Genomic DNA, 19,570 nt, shown 5'->3' with positions numbered 1-19,570 from the left:
TAGCTACAGTTACTTAGGCCCTCTGGCAATCTTAGACAATTACTTAGGCGGTCTGGAAAGAAGACACCAGGTTCCCCCCTCAAGTCCTTCGAGCCCATTTTTATGCTCTGGTAGATAAGAAGTTTTCTACGTCTACAGCAGCATACACAGATGGCGCAACGCTCGTTACTACGCTGCGTTTGGCTCGATGTGGCTTTTATAGCTCAGTGGCGTTACCGCTTGAGTCAAGTTGACTCTCCTAGATGCTGTCACTGCGGTGCTGTGGAGGATCTGGAGCGCATTCTTCTTCATTGCCCAGACTACCTCCCTATCAAAATTGCTTGGTCCCTGGACGAATCCAGTCCACCAAGTACCAACGCTCTGCCGTCAAAGCTCTTTTGACCTTTCTGGACACTACAGGACATCGATCCTTATTCTGAAGGGGCTCATCTCATTCCCCACATCACCACCAGCAATGGAGTAGAGCATCGCCTCTGGCGATGAAACTTCCCGTTCATCACAATTAAATAACGTCGTCGTTGTTGTACTGGTGACCACGATAGACGAATGCTCCAGACTACTGACTAGTGGTCCGTTACTTTTTTATAATCTCGGTGGAGGCGCCCCGTACATAGATTAAGAACAAGTTGATGTATGCCTTCCGTGAAACATTTTCTTTTTATGACAATTTTACTTCCGAAACAAAAATATGGATCCATATTGAAGAAACTCCGAAACGAGGGACGCAGAAAAAAATGGAACACAAACAACGAAGTCTCAAACACAGAGCTGAACGCTTATTACGAGAAACCGGCATCTTAAGCGTCAAGTGGGTCGCCGTGTGTCACCGATGCCTTGTGGACTTTGTTGATTCGCCCAAGTTACCAACATACTGTAAATTATGCTTATTGGGATGTAGTCAGGAGCGAAGAAGATGAAGGGCTCCGACGATGAGGCGATCAGGTGACCAAGCCAAGAAAAGGACCCGCGAGCCGCAAGGACGTCAGACTGGGTGCGTGACACCAACGAACAAAGAGCTCGAGACTGGGAGCCTACGGACAATAAACCGTTGATCACCACACTAAACTGGCCTGGTATTCTTGACTGATGCCCTAAAAAACTGTATCTTCGAAAGTTGCTTTGTTAAGGCTTGCATCCTTCGTCATGTAAACCGAAGCGAACTATATGTCTCTCCTAACAGCATTGGAAACCCCACAACCGCCCCTTTGTCTTCCCGTATACCACAAATGTTTTATGAAACGGGCCAACGTTTTGTTTAAATTCAAAGCCATCTCGTCTTGATATTGCTGCCTGCATCCAAAGAATCTTATCCGCGAATCCTGAAAAGGCGTCGTCTCTTTCTGATCAAGCCGTAAACAGGGTATCCCATGTTGCTGATTCCACCTTTCCTCTCACAAGTCGAAATATTCTTCCCCCGAAAGTTGTCAGAAATGAGCTTCATAGCAAAGGTTTATCTCTTCTACAGACCGATAAATCATCGAAGTTTGCTGTACTCTCGCCAGATGTATTTGTTTCAAAGAAAAGTGAGACAGTAAGGAAATTGTTAGTACCATTGTCTGACAAACTTGGAAAAATCAGATATAGTAAAAAAATTATCAGAGCTTTTTAATGCTTTGGAACCATATTATGGAAAAAAGTGTCGTGCATTGTTGCTTGATATTAAAGATTTGTAGTATTGTTTTCAAGTCAGTCTTTTCATGGGCAGAGTGCAATAATTTTTGGAATGTCATTGGTACGCTTTCCGTCAACGGCAGGAATTTCTGTAACTGACTTTGTGCGTCTTTTGGAGTTTTACTTAAAGTAGTACAGAAGTCATTTTTAACTCCATGTTTTCTGTGTATAAAATTGCTAAACAGGCCAGTAAGACGCACCATAACAATTAATGAACCCCACAAGTCATAATTACCGCAAAAACTGAATTTCAAGTTCGCCACAAAAATCGACCCTGTGCAACGGCGGTGAAAAGCAGTACCAGCCTGTGATCTGCCTGGGACCTCGCTCTGACGCTACAGGGACCACGCTCGCCGATTGGTCCAGAGAAATGTTGTCTGCTACTCAGCTGTCGTCTGCTACTCGTCTGTTCGGGGTTCTGAAAACGCATTGCTCCTGGCTCGGTCATGATTCGGCCGCTCCTTCAATCTCCAATTCTCTGGGAGAACTGGCAAAACTGGTTTACGGCGGCAAAGGGGCAAGGCGCTGACCCCCAGTGACCAGTGAATCAGAACGAGTTACCCCTATAACGTTATCGGTGACGTAGCATCATACTTCTCCTCCTCGTTATACCCGGAGTGACGAATTAAAAGTGAACGCTTCTTCTTCTTCTTCACTAACTGAGCGGGAGTTGGAACTTGGTAGCTGGTAGTGGAACTTGGGCTTGGTGGTGGTGGGAACTTGGTGGTAGAACGCGCGGAGCCAGTTTCTTTCTGGGAAACAAATTGCACACATAAAAACCTTTCGCGCTATTCGGTAAAACGACACACACACACTTTCATCAGGCGGCTTAATCTGGAAATTTTTTGGCTGGCCTTCTGTACTCCCTTAAAATCTACTGCTATGAATACTGATGGGAAGTTGTTAATTCAAAAGGCGGGAATTCACATTGGTTCTGCCATTGCTCCTGTGCTGTCTGAGGTTCGTCTTCGTAGTGTCGATACGAAAATGTACGCTTAAAGTGCTGCCCTTCAAAATTTATTTTCTGAAATAAACCGCTTAAAAGTACATGCCCTCAAAATAAACGCTGTTAAAATATATCATAATCATAACAAATCAAAAATCATAAAATAGGCATAGGAATGTAATGTTTCGTATGATAGTTTATGGGCGATACGATGTTCTTTTCGGCGGAACATGCTATTATGATGTTTCATACTTATGTTTGTACTGTCATCAATCACAGTTCTTCAAATAAGAACTTTGGATTTCGAAATATCCAGTTTAAAAGTGACGATACGCGTATAAATACAGGATAGGCACTCTTGACCTTTGAGCCAGCCGAGCGCTAAGCTGTGCACAGCTAGGCTAACGGGCTTCGGGGGGAGAAGGATGCTATAGGGACCGAGCCGGCGTGTTTCGCTGCGACCGGCGCGCCCCCACGCGGGACGCCCGAGAACAGCGTCGGGAGGGCGTCCGCTGTTTAGCACGAGGAAGCCTTGGCAATCGCGCTTGTGCGGCGGCTTCTTCGTTCGCTGGGGTTTGTTTAGGCAGCGAGAATGCCAAGTCACAACAACTGCTGCATAGTTGGGTGCAACGCGACCTACGCCAATTCTCCGGGTATCAGACTTTACAGTTTTCCATGGAAAACCTACGAGAAGGACCGACGTGCAACTTGGATCCAACTTGTTCCCCGAGAGACGTGAGTTGTGTAACCGACGTAGTTCACCGAGGGGGTTGCTGACTTGTAATAGCTTGTAATTGCTAACTTTTCCATTCTGCAGGAGCACTGGCAGGTTGTGGGAGCCGACAAAGCACTCAAGGATTTGCAGTAAGCATTTCGTGGGAAATGTGAAGTCTGATGAGGAGAGGCATCCGGTTTACAACCCGACCATCTTCCCCGACGTGTACTGGAAGCGGTCGACTCCATCGTCTATCGTCATCGAATATAAAGCCTTACACCACTTGCGTATGGAAGCGTATAGCCGCGGATATCCGCAAGGAACTTCTGGGTTCCGATGAAATATGGACGCTTGTTGTGATCTGCGGATCGGACGTGGATGGCGCCGGATCAGGAGCGGGTCAGACTCGGATAAACCGCGAGATTGCGCCATCAGTTTGCTTCACACTAGGTACAGAAGATAGAGTACAAGGTGTACGAAAGCAGCTCGCGCATCTGAGAGAGATCTCTGGCTCTGGCGTCTCGAGTCGAGGTGCGCGTTCGGCGCCGATCTTGCGTTTCACTTGCAATAAGCTCTACTTATCCCGTTTGGTGCAAAATGTGTTGCTGTACTTGGTGCCGTATAATCTTTCGTGGAAGCTAAACCTGTACTTCCTGTCGTGTATCCTTTGGTAGCATCATGGACACTCAGGACCTGTCCTCGCTACAAAAGCCCGGTGTTTTCACTGTCGGAACGAGAGAGAGGAAGTCGCCCGCGGGGATGAAGTTTGGTGACAGCTTTTTTGTTGCCTCCCCCCTTTCCTCTCTCTCTCTTTCTCTCTTTTTTTTGTTTTCTGTTTTGTGCTGACGGGAAATAACGTTTATTTCCTGGAAAACTGGCCTGATATATCTAGCATAGAAACTGAACTACTGCTGCGTGCCGTGGGAGACGCGGATTTTTCGGATAGGATGCGGATGTGAAAAAGCTCATCCGCGCAGGGCTTTAGCTCACACGACAAAAAATATTACTGAGACCTGCCCATCACCGCTAATCCCCAATCTCCGTTGCCGGCACGGTGCACACCGGAAACAATGCCATAAACTTAACCACCCAGGATTGCAATACGCGTGTTATGCTACAGAAGCAAAGGCTATGGTAACCTTGCAGAAGTCTGTGCCACAGCATATTGCTTGCTCATTAAAACCCAATCCAACCAGAGAAAAATTAAAAATAAAAAGAATTAAAACAGGAGCCCAAGAAACAAATATAGCACCCCACTGGACACATGCAACGTGGGTCACTGTGGTCGTAATACCCTCTGTTACAAAAAAAAATATTTTCTCCCGAATACGAAAAAACACCCTCGAGATTTTTTAATATGTTGTAGTGGAAGGCTCGTTCTATAAAACTGCGTTGGTTTCAGACGTCTCTTCCGACCTCTTCATTGCGTGTTTTACGCTCGATTGTAGCGAATTTTGGAAAAATCGCATACTTCCTCTTTTTTTCCTGCAATGACTATGAAAGATATGTGTCCTGCGATTTTTCCTGTTGAAGTATTTCTTGTGGCCTTGGCAGGAAAAAATATTCATTAAAATTTAATGGTTTGATTTTCCACAAAAAAAAATCGCGAAGTAGGAGGAAAATTGCGAAACTTCCGGTCTTTGTATACCTGCACCGATTATAGCACGACAACCGGGAGTTGGATGCTGTGTTGAGCATAGTTCCCTCTATACGCAAAAGAAAACCGCACAGTTCTAGGTGCTTTCTACGAGCCGCAGTTGCCGTTCACGCCAGGCACGGTTTTCGCCTGCGCGGTGAACTTTGCTCGTGTGTAGCACCCGCCACATTGAGATTTGGGAAGAAATGTTTCGTGGTGTGTCGTTTTGCACTATTAGGGACTGCTAAAAAAAATTCGTAAAAATTTGGGATCGTTTTGTGGGGGCCGAGCAGGTCCGCTGGATCATTTCGCGTGGAATCGCCCAGCTGCAATTCTAGAGAGCTCCCGACCCCTGCGTCGAGACCGCCGTAGATGGCGCTGGGCGCGGGGTGCGCAGCAGCGCCGCCTACACGTTACTCGGTCCCTATGGGGGTGGTGTGAACGGATTGCGCGGCGACGGTCATTCGCGCTGGATGTTGTTTGAGGCAGGGACAAGTTTTTACAATGCCGCTCCAATATAGCCTATGAAATTTCCTTTGCTTGAGGGTTCCCGTACATTAGACAGAGCAAGCCTTGTTTACATGATCGCTTGCGTGAGGATTTGTTCAAACTGTGTTCCTTTGTAGCCGGAGACTGCAGTGTTAGAAAGGGAAAGTGGGTGAACCTCGATACTCTCGGTTGCGAAATCCTCGATCTCGAAATTCCCGTTCTCGAAACAAGGAAAGTCAAGGAGAATGCTCGATTGGTTGGTAACATGGTAAGCCGTGTTTAGAAACACGGTGTCACTATTTAACCACCCAAATTCACGGGTTTGCGGTGTCCGTCCAAGTCGTTCTACCGAACGAAAGCCAAATTTTAGCGGCCGTTAGGCTTAACAGGACAGAGACGACCGACCACCACGTTGGTTAGTTTATTAGTAGGTTATGTCAAGTCCGGTGTTTCAATTTTGATGTCCAGGTTAGTCAGAGGTCGCTGTTGGCAGTTTCCAGCGTGCGACTGCACATTTTATAGTCAAATAACGTTTATTTCCAGTAGTTTATTTTGCAGTGGGGACTTCGATCACTTTATTTTGAGGTACACCCCCTTACTAAGAGATTGTTGAAAGATACTCTTCCTATTATGCCCTCTGAGAAATGTATCACTCGTCCTTCCCTGACCTTCAGTCCCACTTTAGGGAAGTTGTTGACTGTTTCTTTCTCCTTCACTTGACACTTAGAGTGCCACTACAGACTAAATCTCGTGTCTTCAGAATCCTATCAAAGTTATGTTACTGAAATGTTCTTGTCTCGCTTTACATTCCTGCAAAATAGCTTGGCTCTACGTGACGCAAAAGCTAGAGAAAATTAATTTTGATTTTTCCGAACTGTGACGTCATTTTAGGCTCCGACGGAGCGCCCGGCTCTCGTCTAGCAACGTTGCTGCCCTTCGCGTCTTCCGGGGGCTGCACTCCGTTAACGGAGCCCCACGTGACATGTCATCCGACCGCTCCGACCTTGGAGAAAATACAAAGGAGGGTGAAGACATCTCTCCCGTTTTCCCGTCATTCGGTCACGACCAACTCTATAAGTAGTTGCCCACCTGCTCCTTATATTCCTTATTGTTCTGTAGAATGAAGTACGGCGAAGGACACTTTCAGTGTGGGAGGAATCCTGTCGCACTACACTGACATCGAAGTATACATACAGTGGATGATGCAAAATTTCTTGGTCGACGGCCAAATAAAATCCAGTTCACCAACTCTGCGCCCTAAAAAAAATCGGTTGTAAACTTTTTGGACACCTTAGGGCTTCGGTCCTCACTGTGAGGGGACTAATTGTTCCATTTAACCACATTACCTCCAGTATTGGGGTAGAGTGTCACACCTGGCAATGAAACTCCCAAGTCATTATCATTAAAATAAAGTATATAGTCGTTGTTTGTTGTAACTCTTGGTCGACAACGCACTGATGACGGACGCATATCTGAATCTTATCGGTGCCACACTGGGACGTTCAACGCTGGCTTTGATCAGATCTCCACTAGCAAGTTTAATTCGTGGATCGACGCTGTGCTACAATAAAACACCGGCTTTCATCCATTCAACATCTACCACCGCAAAACGACGAACAACAACCGCTCGCTTACCTAATCCAACAACCGCTTACTTAATCCAACAACCGCTTACTTAATCCAACAACCGCTTACTTAATCCAACAACCGCTTACTTAATCCAACAACCGCTTACTTAATCCAACAACAGCTTACTTAATCCAACATCCGCTTACTTAATCCAACAACCGCTTACTTAATCCAACAACCGCTTACTTAATCCAACAACCGCTTACTTAATCCAACAACTGCTTACTTAATCCAACAACAGCTTACTTAATCCAACATCCGCTTACTTAATCCAACAACCGCTTACTTAATCCAACAACCGCTTACTTAATCCAACAACCGCTTACTTAATCCAACAACCGCTTACTTAATCTCGTCAAAACTTGCGATCCCGTCGACGGCACGGCCTACCCCCCCCCCCCTTTTTTTTTTTCGTTTACTGAAACTTTTCGCTCAAGGTCGTTGCGATCGCTGTGATACAGGGGCTGAAAGCATCCGAGGACAATCTCAAAAGTTAGGATATCTGTTTGTTTGTTTGTAAAAAAAGTTAGGATTTAGGGTTAGGTTTAAATAGAGTTAGGATTTCTATTTAATTAATATGCGTGTACAAAGAAGCAACTCACTTATCCGCGTTTGGCGGACGTCTCATTACTTCTTACAAAAGAATCGAGTGTATGTTCTGTGTTGGCACTTGGCAGAAAGAGAGTTGCGGACTGGCGAGTTAAAAGAATTCCAACGCCCACTATGAACGGTGACACACGCAATCGGCAAAGATAAAATGTCTTGTTTTTACAACGTAGTCTTGCCTTACAATGAATTTTCACATCCTCAATATCGTTACGATTAAACTCGCAGTGATGACTTTGTAATGTCATTACTTTTTCGTAGTAATGGTAACGTAATATCATTACATTTCAATTGCAATTATGGGTAATGTAATTTAATTAAATTATAACTGGAGTAGTCAGTAATGTAATTTAATTACATGTTAGAAGTAATTTACCCAGGTATGGTCCAAGCACACATGCGATATGCCTTGAGTAACACAAACCAACGTATTGATTTGCTTGAATCGAGAAAGCAAATACATCCTTGATAAATACACGATTAAATCAATCCTCGTTAATAAACACTAATAAAAATTTTTTGGCTCTCTCTGTGGTTAATGTCTTTTAAATAAATTACAACGTATATGTATCTGCGTCATTGAAAGAAGTATATTTTCGGATGGCTTATAAAGGTGGGGGTCATGGTAAGTTTGGTACTACTCAAAGGGGCCACGTACTGGAAGAGATTGAGAAACACTGTGCTATAGCTTCACGAGAATACATTTCATTGTTGAGTTGATATTTGCGCGCCAAAACGGTAAAACGTCGACCCTTAAAACCATACCCAGATATATATAGCTTTATCTTTTTCAAAAACAATATCCTGGCATAACAATGTCTATTCCTGGCCCTCGTAAATTTATTTATTTGTTGCTTATTTATGAATGCTACAAGCCCTACAGGCGCTTTTAGGAAGTACGCTAGACAAAACTAGACTTCACATAAAATCAACACAAAGAGCAGAAATCGCTTAGTGAGGCACAGCAACACCGCCATAAGAGCAGCCGCAACAACATTATTTGAATGATGATGAGTGGGGGCACAGGGGCGACAGCCTGCTCACTCAATTACTCGCGGTAATGTTGTGAAATGAAATAATGAGTCGCCTGTCACAATGAGTACCGAAGTCCTATATGGTCACGTTAGCAAGCATCAACAGCTGTGTGTATTGTCATCAATCAAGATAACTGCCCATGGAGGTAACATCTTTTACATAAACTCTATCTTTGTCTATCTAACAACGCTCCAAAGGGAGATTGCTTTTGGTACGTGCCATACCCTTCGAACAATCCTGAAACTCCGGAAGAGTCGCTACGGGAGGGGGGGGGAGGGAGCAGTACAGTCCTAGTGGGCTTACTAGAATTTGATATGCCACTCACCTTGATCATGATAAAAGAGCCGAGTGGCTGTAAGTCAGCGGCGACAGCATTCCACAGACCCAAATAATGACTGCTCACGGATGATATGTGCACGCAGCCCTGCTCTCACTGCCTGAAAAATAGCCATGCTCCCAACATCTGGGCCACCAAAGGACAGCCGGCACCGGCGAATCCAAATTTGGAAGTTAATTTCGCAAATCAGCAATGCAATGCTTCCGCTCTGCGCGTGCGACCGCCAACGGCTCCAGGTACCTTTGTATTGCCAACTGTAGGATGGTACCTTACGGTGGCCCAATCAACTGCTGGGAGCCCAACAGCTGTGTTGCAGTGTTTGAGACGTTGTCTCTGTTGTCGCTTTTTCGTCGCTCAGTCTCGGGTTTTTATGTTATGGATCGACAGCAAATTCTACGGTGTCCAAAACCTTTAGGGCAGAACGTTGGTGTGCTGTATTTGGCTATGGACGCTTTGCGAAAAGCAATTTTGAGAACACCGCCATATAGAACCTTCTGCAAAAGAAAGATCAAAGAAAAGATCTTCCCGGAGCAGCACCGCAAGCGGTACTGCCCTGATGACCTTGTCAACTTGAAAAGAAAGATTGCTTTCAGACAGGCGAAGGGACCGCCAACCTGCCCACAAGTGACGGCGCGGTACACCAGGAAGAGGGGAAAAGGAAAGGATGAAAGAGGGAAGGGAAATATGATGGTGGTACAGAAGAGGGAGTGGTGTGCACTCCCCCTTACTCTGGGATTCGTGTAGTTCCGTGGCACTATACTCACAACAGAAAACATGCGAGTATTCCTCAGTACTCTTCATTGGGATGCTCCCTGTACCAGGGTAACCGCCAGGACGACTGGCGAAGTTACCGCATCCCGCATCGTAGGGAAGAAGAGAATGAGGTATACACGTCAGCTTGTTTTCCTTCTTCTTTCTTTTTCGTGACCGAGAGGAAAATGTTTCCCTACCAGGTTAGCCGGCTGAGCTTGTTCGATACGTAGCCCCGCTTTACACCGCCTAAAGCGACTGCAACCCGTTGAACGGAGGGTGTTCTGTGAGGGTATACCGTCTGGGAACCCACTGGTGTTTATGAACCCTTATTTCACCGGGTGCGTAGCGGGTAAAGATATTCGAGTGTTCCGAAGCCTCCGACGTAGAGACGGAATTGAGACCACTTAGCAAATTCAAAACGGCCTATCTAAAAAGTTACAAGCTGCGATTGCTCTGCGGTCGACGGCTATATATTACTGGAAGATCGTGGATGAGATAATTCTCCAGAACACATTTTGTCACGTAGATGTTTTTCTCAAGTGTTCCCGGATGTGCGGGTGAATCCAGTATCCGCACGTATACGGATGCCGATGCATCTTTTTCATGAAGCGCAGTTGCGGACCTGGTTTCGGATCTCACAAGCGCGGGTGGTGTGCAGATACCGGTGCTGACAGTGTTACCCGCCACGCGCAGTGCTATCGCACTGACGATAAGGTCAGTTCAGTCTACGAAGTGTAATCTGTTTAAAGGGACTGTCGCATCCGTCACGGTCGATACTGGAACTATAGTGCTGTCCTGGTGGTGGTAAATGTCCCTGCTTGCCATATTTGGCCACGCCAGAGATAGTGCCGTCCTACTCGTCGTTTGTCACCTACACTAACGCCGAAAACCCGAAGCGAATTAGTTTCTAGTTCGAGTTCCAAGTTCGAATTAGTGGAATAGTTTCTGAAGGAATTTGGTGTAATGCTCGGCAACAGCGGACGACATACGTTTAGATTATTCTGGAATTAACCTCTACCCGAGAAAGGTCATCATGTTTGCTAGACGGACTGAAACCGAAATAAATCTGAAGGTGAGTGCTGGGTTCCACGAATTGCACTGCACGAATGGACGAATGGGCACTTGTTCGCTGCCTCCTATTGAAAGAAAGGTAGGACGGAAGGTCGCGTCCCTTTCAGGGACCATCGTAAGGGTGAGGGACCCTCAAGACCGTGGCTTTCGTGCGCGACCTTTGTCGCCCCTAGCTTCCAGCATTGTTCAACTCTACCAAACTGGTGGCGCTGTCAAACACTATGACGTCATTTGTTTACGAACAGGGAGAGGTCTAGTCCCACCCGGACAAGGCTAATAAGGGAGCGGCCGGAGAGTGCGACCGACCGGCGGGCGGTTGCGAAATTGCAAAATTCCCATATCGGACCCCATCCTGGGAACAAGGCTAACCGGAAGTCGCGCGTCGCTAGTAATAAATTGCGCTGTAATTTGCAAATTCTTTAGTGAGGTTAGGTTAGGGTATGTCAGTACATTTTACACGCGCGGGGGGGGGGGTCCGGGGGGTCCCCCCCCCGCAGTTGTTCGAGACTGTGCTCACTTCCGTCTAAGCCTCGTTCCCAGGGTTAGATCGGAGGGTGTCCAATGTGGGATATCTGGTTCACTCCGGGCGGTTGGGATGGAGTCTGCAGGTCACGGAGTCGCGGACTTTCTGTGATCGGTTGTGGAATGTACTATCATTTCTGGGTTATCGTCGAACGTGTTGGCGCAGCCAGGAGCGTAACACCGTGCTCTCACGACATGGTCGCGTCAGAGGTCCCACGGGTAAGCGAAAGTAGGCGTATTTACTGCGGAATTTTTCAATTAGTATATTGCGATGCGAACGCGAAGCACAGGAGCTCGAGAGATAATCGCCTGCGCCGCGCTCCCATCGGAGTGCCTGGCTTATGTCATCATTATGTTACTATCGGTGGGGTTCCCTTATCTGCGGAGGGAATGCGAATCTAAGTAAGACTGTTTTATTTAATATGTAAGCTGTTTTCGGAAGAGAAACTTGGCAAAGTAGGCTGTGAAGCGGTGACGAACATCACCGTGTCGGTCTCATACATACGTTCCCGGATGCGATAGTCCCTTTAAAGAACGACCGCATTTACTCTGCTCGAACACAATACACGCAGTGAGTGGTTAATGGGTGACGGACGCCCGGAGAAAAATTACAAGTCGCGGATAGCATCCTGTTTCACCACCTGTGGCTTCGTCATAACGTCATGGGAAGAGGGAGCTGCCATTTACGCAGCATTGTATTCAGTAGTTACCTCACACCTCGAACGATTCGCACCTGCCAAGACTGCTGTCTGCATCGTTGCCGTACGTACACTTTTCATGCCTGCATAACATAGAAATGTTCGCCATGCATTGTTGCGCAGGGCACCTTGTGTCTCGCGATCTGTCAGGGAGCTGATCAACATGCTTTCTCCAAACGTTGTGAATGATTGTGTTGACGGGGAAGACCTAAGGGCGTGGAACGAAAAATGTGAATTATTTCATTAATTTATTTTTAATACTGAAATATGTGTTGTTGTAGGAGAATACATTGGAATTACCTAACTATCTGATTTCACACCTGCTCAACAATATTTGCCTGCGGATGCACAAACATCTTGCAATACCTGCCCTCAGGCTTCAACGCTTCACGTTACATTCTCGCAGCGTAGGACTTATTTCGACCTCCTGGTGTTCTTTTTTACGTGCGCCGGAAATCTCCGCGTGTATCGTACTCAGCTGTCAAGAACTGTCAGGGTTCAGAAACACAAGCTTTATTGCGATGACGATGAAGCTGACGACGACGCGGATGAAATCCGCATGACGCCCCCTCCCCGACATGGGGAGCCTTCCTCGCGAGACGTATTAGATTTAGGAGTTTACGCGGAGTGTGCGACGTAGTGCTTAAAGGGAGACTCTGGGACAATCCGAAACTACTAGAATGGCTGTGTAACTATTGTTCGATACATTGTTCCGAAATGAGAAATGAAGTTAGTTTGATAATGGGGGCTCGTTAGTTCCCAAAAGAGTTGGGAAGCTCAAAACGACACCGAAACTTCCCTCTCCTTCTCTCTCCTACCTCCTCTACCATGCGTGACGTCACTGGTAGTCTGGTGTGGGCCAGAGCCGTATATAAAGGGAGTCTGGCCATTAATGGGTCATGCCTATACCTGAAGCTTCACCCACTTTTTCAGCTTTCCGACCAATAGAGTTCTGAAATATAGGGCGCTATCAATCAACATATCCTCACTATTTGTCCCTGTATCCAACATGGGCAGCGCCATTTTGGGTGGCAAGTGGATTGGATGGGATTGAAATGGACACCTCACGCAAGGGACAAGGCTAATCAAAGGGACAAGGTAAAATCAGGCTAACCTGTGAAAAATTTTTTTGTCACGAAATCCCCGCTTCACTATGTTTGTTTTCGTCGCCATTTTGGGGGGCAGTATGGTGTCATGGTGACCCCCTTGGTAAAAAGCAAACCAATCAGAGGAGCGAAACTGTGATTGACAGGTCGAGCCTCTTTTTGTGACTCCCCCCAATGGCCAGACTCCCTTTTAATATACGGCTCTGGTGTGAGCCACCCATGGGGCCACCGGCTGTTTTTCGGGCACGCACTTTGTGACTTCTTCGTGCGACATGTATGATGAGTCATCTGCTTCCTCGATTTCGTTCTAAAATATTCGCCAGCGGTGAAAGCAAAACCTACAGAAAGCCGTACACCAGGAATACTAGTGAGGTGAAGCCCAGTGTTGCTGGACTGCTTATCCGTGGAAGAGCGTCTAATTAGTCAAAAGAAAATATTTCTTTGCTAGTTATCTGTGCCACTTGGGGATAAGAAATTGTATTCATTGAAATATAGCACTGTTGCCTCAACACGTTTTTGGTGCGGAGTCTCCCTTTAAGACGTGACGCATGGCCAGACTCAGTGGAGCGGCAAGGACGGTCAGTATAGGAATGTCCAGAGGTTGAAAAGGGTAGATGACGTGAGGCCCGAATGATTTTGTAATGGGCCGACAACATGAAATAAAACTGTGGCATGACATGACATGTGACATGACATGAGACTGTGGGCAACAGGCCGTACAAGCTACCGCCGACAGTAGACGACGTTTGTGTGAGTTTTGTCGTAACGATTTTTGGCTAGAGCATGGATGTCGAATGATCACCATCTTGCGATTTGTCGGCGCTCTTCTGCGCTCCAAGTTCCATCCGCGAGGATGGGGTTGGCAATGTCATGGACATAGGGGAATATTGTGTCAATGGTATGCACTGTCAATGGTATGCACCGTATAAATAAAACGGGCTGAACCGCGCTGTCGACTGTGTTGCTGGGTTGTAGGCGAAAATAAGATAAGGGAGCAAGACCTCCCAATTGTCTTGCTGAGGTGAAATATAGAAGGAAATCGTGTCCGCTAACGTGTGATTTGATCGTTCGGTAAGCCCGTTCGTTTGTGGATCATGTCACGATACTTGGCATCGGAGTGGGAAGCAATGTTTCACTATTTTGTACCCGCATTATGTACCCGCATAGTGCTGCAGGTACGCAGCTTTTCACCGTTTCCTTGATCTGTCAGTTGATGTTGGACCACCATACTGAATCACGTGCTAGGCAGTATGTACGAGCAACGCCTTGGCGCCCATCATGGAGAAGTTCGAGTACCTTCTGTCTCAGAGAGGAAAGGAACAAAGATGCGGCCACTCATCATGAGCATGTCGTCACCGATGGTGAGGTTTCCGCGAAACTTCCAATACTGTTTGACGCGAGTCGAAAAGCGGTACTTCGGCGACCAGCCTTTTCGCGGTACTGTCTGGTGAGTCACTCAGGTTCAGCGATATGTTGCTCTTTGAAATCTCGTAGGCTAATCGCGTACGGTGGAGGAAGCGCTTCGATTGCAGCAACATGTAGAAAAAGCTCAACTGCAGCAAGCTGCAGCGTCATCGGAAGGGACTCTGAGAAGCGTATCCGCAGTAGCGAGCATTTTCCCGGGTACATATTTCATAATTTACTGATCATCACTTGGATATGAAAACGTCGTATCCTGGGTAGCATTACGTCTAGGTCAGTCATTCCCAACAAAGTCACTAGGGGCTGATGATCCGTTTCTATCGTAATGTTCAATCCTCGAACGAACTCATCAAAACTCTGGACGACCCACGACACCGCTAGGGCTTCTTTTTCAGTTTGGCTGTACTTTTGTTCTGTAGAAGTCAGCCACGGGGACGCAAAGACGACAGCCCGTCCGGGACCCGATGGCTGTTCTTGCAGTAGCACAGTCCATGTGAGCATGCGTTCGATGAAACAGTGGTCGGGAACAACGGGTTGTATCGAGCCAGACAGCTATCAGATGACAACATGGTCTTGACGAGAGTGAAAGCTGCTTCTTGTGTGTCGCCCCACGCCCATGTGGCTTCTTTTTTCAGTAGGGCGCGAAGTGGCTCAGAGATTGTGGGCAGATTTGGCATGAAACGACCAACGTGATTCACCAGCCCGAAGAGTCGTCGCACGCCTTTTACGACCTCTGGAGGCGGCATGTTTTGAACACTTGCGACTTTCTGTGGGTCGGGATTGATACCACACCTACAAACTTTACACTCTTCTGGCTGAATGTGCATTCGGACGCATTCAATGTCACACCAGCTTCCTTGGGCCGCTATAGAACCCTATGTAAGCGCTGATCATGTTCTTGTTGAAAGGAACCAACCACAAGGACGTCGTCTACCATACAAACTACTCCGGGTAAACCATCTATAGGACACTGGATATTTGCTTCTGAAAGAATTCGTGAGCAGAAGCGGTCCAACCAAAGTAGGCGACAACCACAGTAACGTCCATAGGGGAGTTAAGATTCCTGACAGTCCCGGGAGAGCTTAATTTGATGAAATCCAGAGTTAATTGGCATCGAGTTTCGAGAATACCCGAGCGTCGCCGGGCATACCAAGCATTTGGTCCACGGTTGGCATGATGAAGCGTTCACTGAGAACAGCTTGATTCAGCTTAGTAAGGGCTTAAGATGTTGTAACCTCCTGTAGCTTTAGGTACAATGACGATGCATGGACACCATTTGGTTGGGTGTGCCACCTTTCGAATGGCACTTTCCCAGACGAAAATCTGGAGTGCGACCAGTTTAAAGTGCTGTGTGTGTTTATCTGGGATAAAGTGGATTAACGGACAGGAGCCACTTTGAATATTGGACAATTTAGTGGCTGGGACCAGTTGAAAGTGGACCCAGTGGAATTGATCCAATGGTCCCCTGTGCTAAGTGGTCCCGGGTCTGGCCACTTATCTGCTGGGACCACTGAATGCATGGCCGAATATAATGCGTAGAAATGCACATATAGTTCATGTAAATATTGTTTATTCTGCTAAAAGCATACATTGAGCAGAAAGAAATAATGATAATAAATATGAGTGGGCATTTGTTGTCGAATGCTTTCTAAAGCTCGTTGATGCTCTATCTTCCACTCATATTTCACACCCTTTGATGTAGTTCTGCGAGTCGGGCTAAGTTTGGAATGAAACTGCTGCAGTAGTTTGTGGTTCGCAGTAAGCTTCTGACTTCTGACTGGTGGACATGTCATTCTTGCACTCTCCTCTACCTTCGTAGGGCTCACTGAGATGCACTCTGACGAGAACACATGCCCAAAGAACCTTAATCTGTCGAGACCAACTTCACGCTTCTTGAGGTTCAGGGTCAGCTCTGCCTCTCCTAACCATTTCAGTAGTCTTTTGAGTAATTCCGTAGTTTTCAGTCGTTCTGAAGTCTTTTGTCATGCTCTTCCAAGGCACGTCCTGAAACTAGGATGTCGTCACTTATGCTGATGATACCATCTTCTTCGGGTAGTATAGTATCTGTTCTGTAATATTTCTGCTGCAGCGTTTACTTCAAATGGTAGCCTCTGGTATCTGCACAGACCAAGATGTGTTGAAAACGTAGACTTGTTTCGATTCTTCTTCTAGATTCTTCTTCTAGGATGATAGCCTGCTGTGAGGCGTCTAGTTTGGAGAAATATTTGGCCTTGTTCAAGACAGTGAGGACATCATTCAACGTTTGCACGATGTGACGCTGGCATTCCCCGAATACTTCTTTCGCATCTCCTTGAATGTTGTTCCCCTTGGCGGTGACTCTGATGTGGCTTCGCTTCTAGACCTACAGCCAAGGGCGCCTTCATCAGTTGCTTAGTCTGTTAGTTGGTAAATAACCGAGGAAAAAGTATAGCGAGCGCTATCGTGTCGCTGTAGGGGCAGGTAAAACTTCAATTGAATGATGGTAGTTGGAGAAAAGGCTCCAGCAAGTTAAGCTCATCTGTCGGATGGGCTTATTTGAGAAATACAGCTACATGCACGACGGGCATAAAGTTCTTATTATTGCTGCGAAGAAACAGATATTCAGCAATTAGAGTTGCAGGGAAGTTTACACTTTTTCTACATATTCCCCACCTAACGCACGCACTTCTGCCAGCGATGAACGAGCTGGCGGAGGCCACCGTTGTAGAACACCTCATTCTCAGTGTGGAGGAATAGACCTCTCCCGTTTGTAAACAAATGACGTCATAGCGTTCGACAGCTTCACCAATTTGGTAGAGCTGAACTACACTCGAAGCTAGCGGCGAACAAGGTCGTGCCCAAAAGCCAAGGTCTTGAGGAGATTGCGATGGTTTGTGAAAGGGACGCGACCTTCGGTCCTACTTTTCTTTCAATAGAGCGTTTACAGCAGCCAGTTGCTTCAGGCGCTAATAGATGGCGCCACAGTAGATCATGATGCAGCCCTCAAAGTGGCGCAGCATTTCAGTGTTAGCTCCAAACTCTGCTGTAGGCGTTGGCTGCTGCTTGTGAGAGTAAACTTCCTCCATAGAAGAAGGGGTCGCGTTCGTTGCAGCTGAACGGTTCCACGTACATGCCTTGTCAGTGCACGAAGCACTCGTGAGCACCTTGTCTGTCGCCTCTACAACCTTTATGGGCAGTGTACAAACATGACTGCACATGCTGCTGAAACCCGCTTTACATGTGCATGTTGCCGCCAAAGTAGGCCCGAGGCGAGTCTATGCTCAGTGTTTGCATCGACCTGGTGTCGGCCTTTAAAATGTATACACCATCGTTGCACTGGCAGAGTACTACACCGACATGGACACCGTCAAACAGCTTCGTTCCCTCTGAAAACCCTCTGTAGTTCAGCACAGGATTTCCATCTCCCTCAAGCTCGTTGATCATGTAGTTGTATAGTCTGAAACCAACAATAAAAGAATGCTGCTTCATAACGAAAACATAACAGCCCTTACATGAATGTCTTCCTCAGGTAGCTGTACCATAACTCTTGCGATAAAAAGCAAGAAATCACGATCTTACGATATTACATTATGAACGTATCCACAACGTAACGTATGCGCCACAAAAGAAGACAAAAACGCCGAAATGTGTAGTAACTCGAGCGTAGTGGGACCGATCACGTGGGACGCACGAGGACAGAAATATCACTCTCAATCAAGCAAATAAACTTAAATTATATATATATATATATAAATTTATATATATTTATATATATTATATATATATTTATATAATATATATATATAAATATATATATAAATTTCAAACAAGTCTAGCATCATTTACTTATTTTTTTAATGGCTTTTCCCCCTCTTTATATTTCACTGGCTTGCACTGTGGCATTGAGGAGTGCTCAGTCACCCTCCCAGGTGTATATCGCTCGCTGAGTGACCCCTGGTTTGCCAATCCCGAACGATGCGCAGCTACCCAGGGCCGACGAGCCGCAAACACGGCGAAACACGTGTCCTCTGGTGCTGTCGCATCGTTCAATGAGTATCTGTTTCTCTACGTGCAGCCATAGAAGCCATTTTAATCTGTAAGTTTGAATTTCAAACACGTCTAGCATCATTTACTTATTTTTTTAATGGCTTTACCCCCTCTTTATATATATATATATATATATAAACACTCACCTCACCGTTGAAGCTTCGGCCAAAGCCTCGTGCCATCCTTCCATCCCGAATTCATTGCAAAAAGTTTGAAATCTGGGAAAGCGTCTCTGGGTTGCACCGCCGTACTACGTACGCCGTGCCAACAGGCAGCTGAAAGAGAAGGCAAGGAATGGCGCGCAAAGTCACGTGCGCTAAGATGGCGGCGCCCAGATAAATCTGCTGTAAACGGTCTATAGGAGGCAGCGAACAAGAGCCCATTCGTGAAACCCAGCCCCCCCGCCCCCCTTCCGATTTGTTTCGGTTTCAGTCTGTGTACCAACGTCTTGTTCTTGTTCTTGGTTAAGGGGTAGGGAAGGTCAGCCATCCTGGGGGAGGCTTCATGATGACGTTTCTCGGGTAGGGGTCTATTGCTCCGCCTCCGTAATCACACCATCGTCGTCCTGAAAACGCTTCCACGCAGTGGGTTCTTCATGTGTGGAAAGAGGAAGAAATTGCTTGGCGCAAGGTCGTGCGAATACGGCGGATGAAGGATGAATACGGGCGATGAGGGATTTCAAAATCGAAGGACGTCGCATGTCCGACTGTTTCCTGTGCATTGTGGTGGAGCAGACGGACACCTTTCGTGAGCTTCCCGCGGCGATTTCTCATGATGGCACAACGACGATAAAAACCTGAAACACGGAAGAGAAAAAGACAACACGACACGTTCTGTGTGAAATGTGTCGTGTTGTCTTTTTCTCTTCCGTGTCCGAGACTGGGAGGTACCCGGGTTCGAATCCCGGT

At 46.6% G+C, this 19,570-nt stretch overlaps 1 protein-coding gene across 1 annotated transcript in view; it reads left to right on the top strand.

Moving 5' to 3' along the window:
- Window positions 1-12,092: 12,092 nt before the first annotated feature.
- Window positions 12,093-19,570, top strand: part of LOC135370355 (neprilysin-1-like) — a 101,231-nt gene continuing 93,753 nt past the window's right edge. Inside the window, exon 1 of the mRNA XM_064604090.1 lies at window positions 12,093-12,172. The gene's annotated coding sequence lies outside the window, so the exon portion shown is untranslated. The remainder of the gene's footprint in view (window positions 12,173-19,570) is intronic.

This window comes from Ornithodoros turicata, chromosome 10 (assembly GCF_037126465.1).
Source record: "Ornithodoros turicata isolate Travis chromosome 10, ASM3712646v1, whole genome shotgun sequence".
Classification (NCBI taxonomy): Eukaryota; Metazoa; Arthropoda; class Arachnida; order Ixodida; family Argasidae; genus Ornithodoros; species Ornithodoros turicata.
The sequence above is the reverse complement of the archived record's forward strand: the minus strand, read 5'-3'. Positions and strand labels throughout refer to the sequence as shown.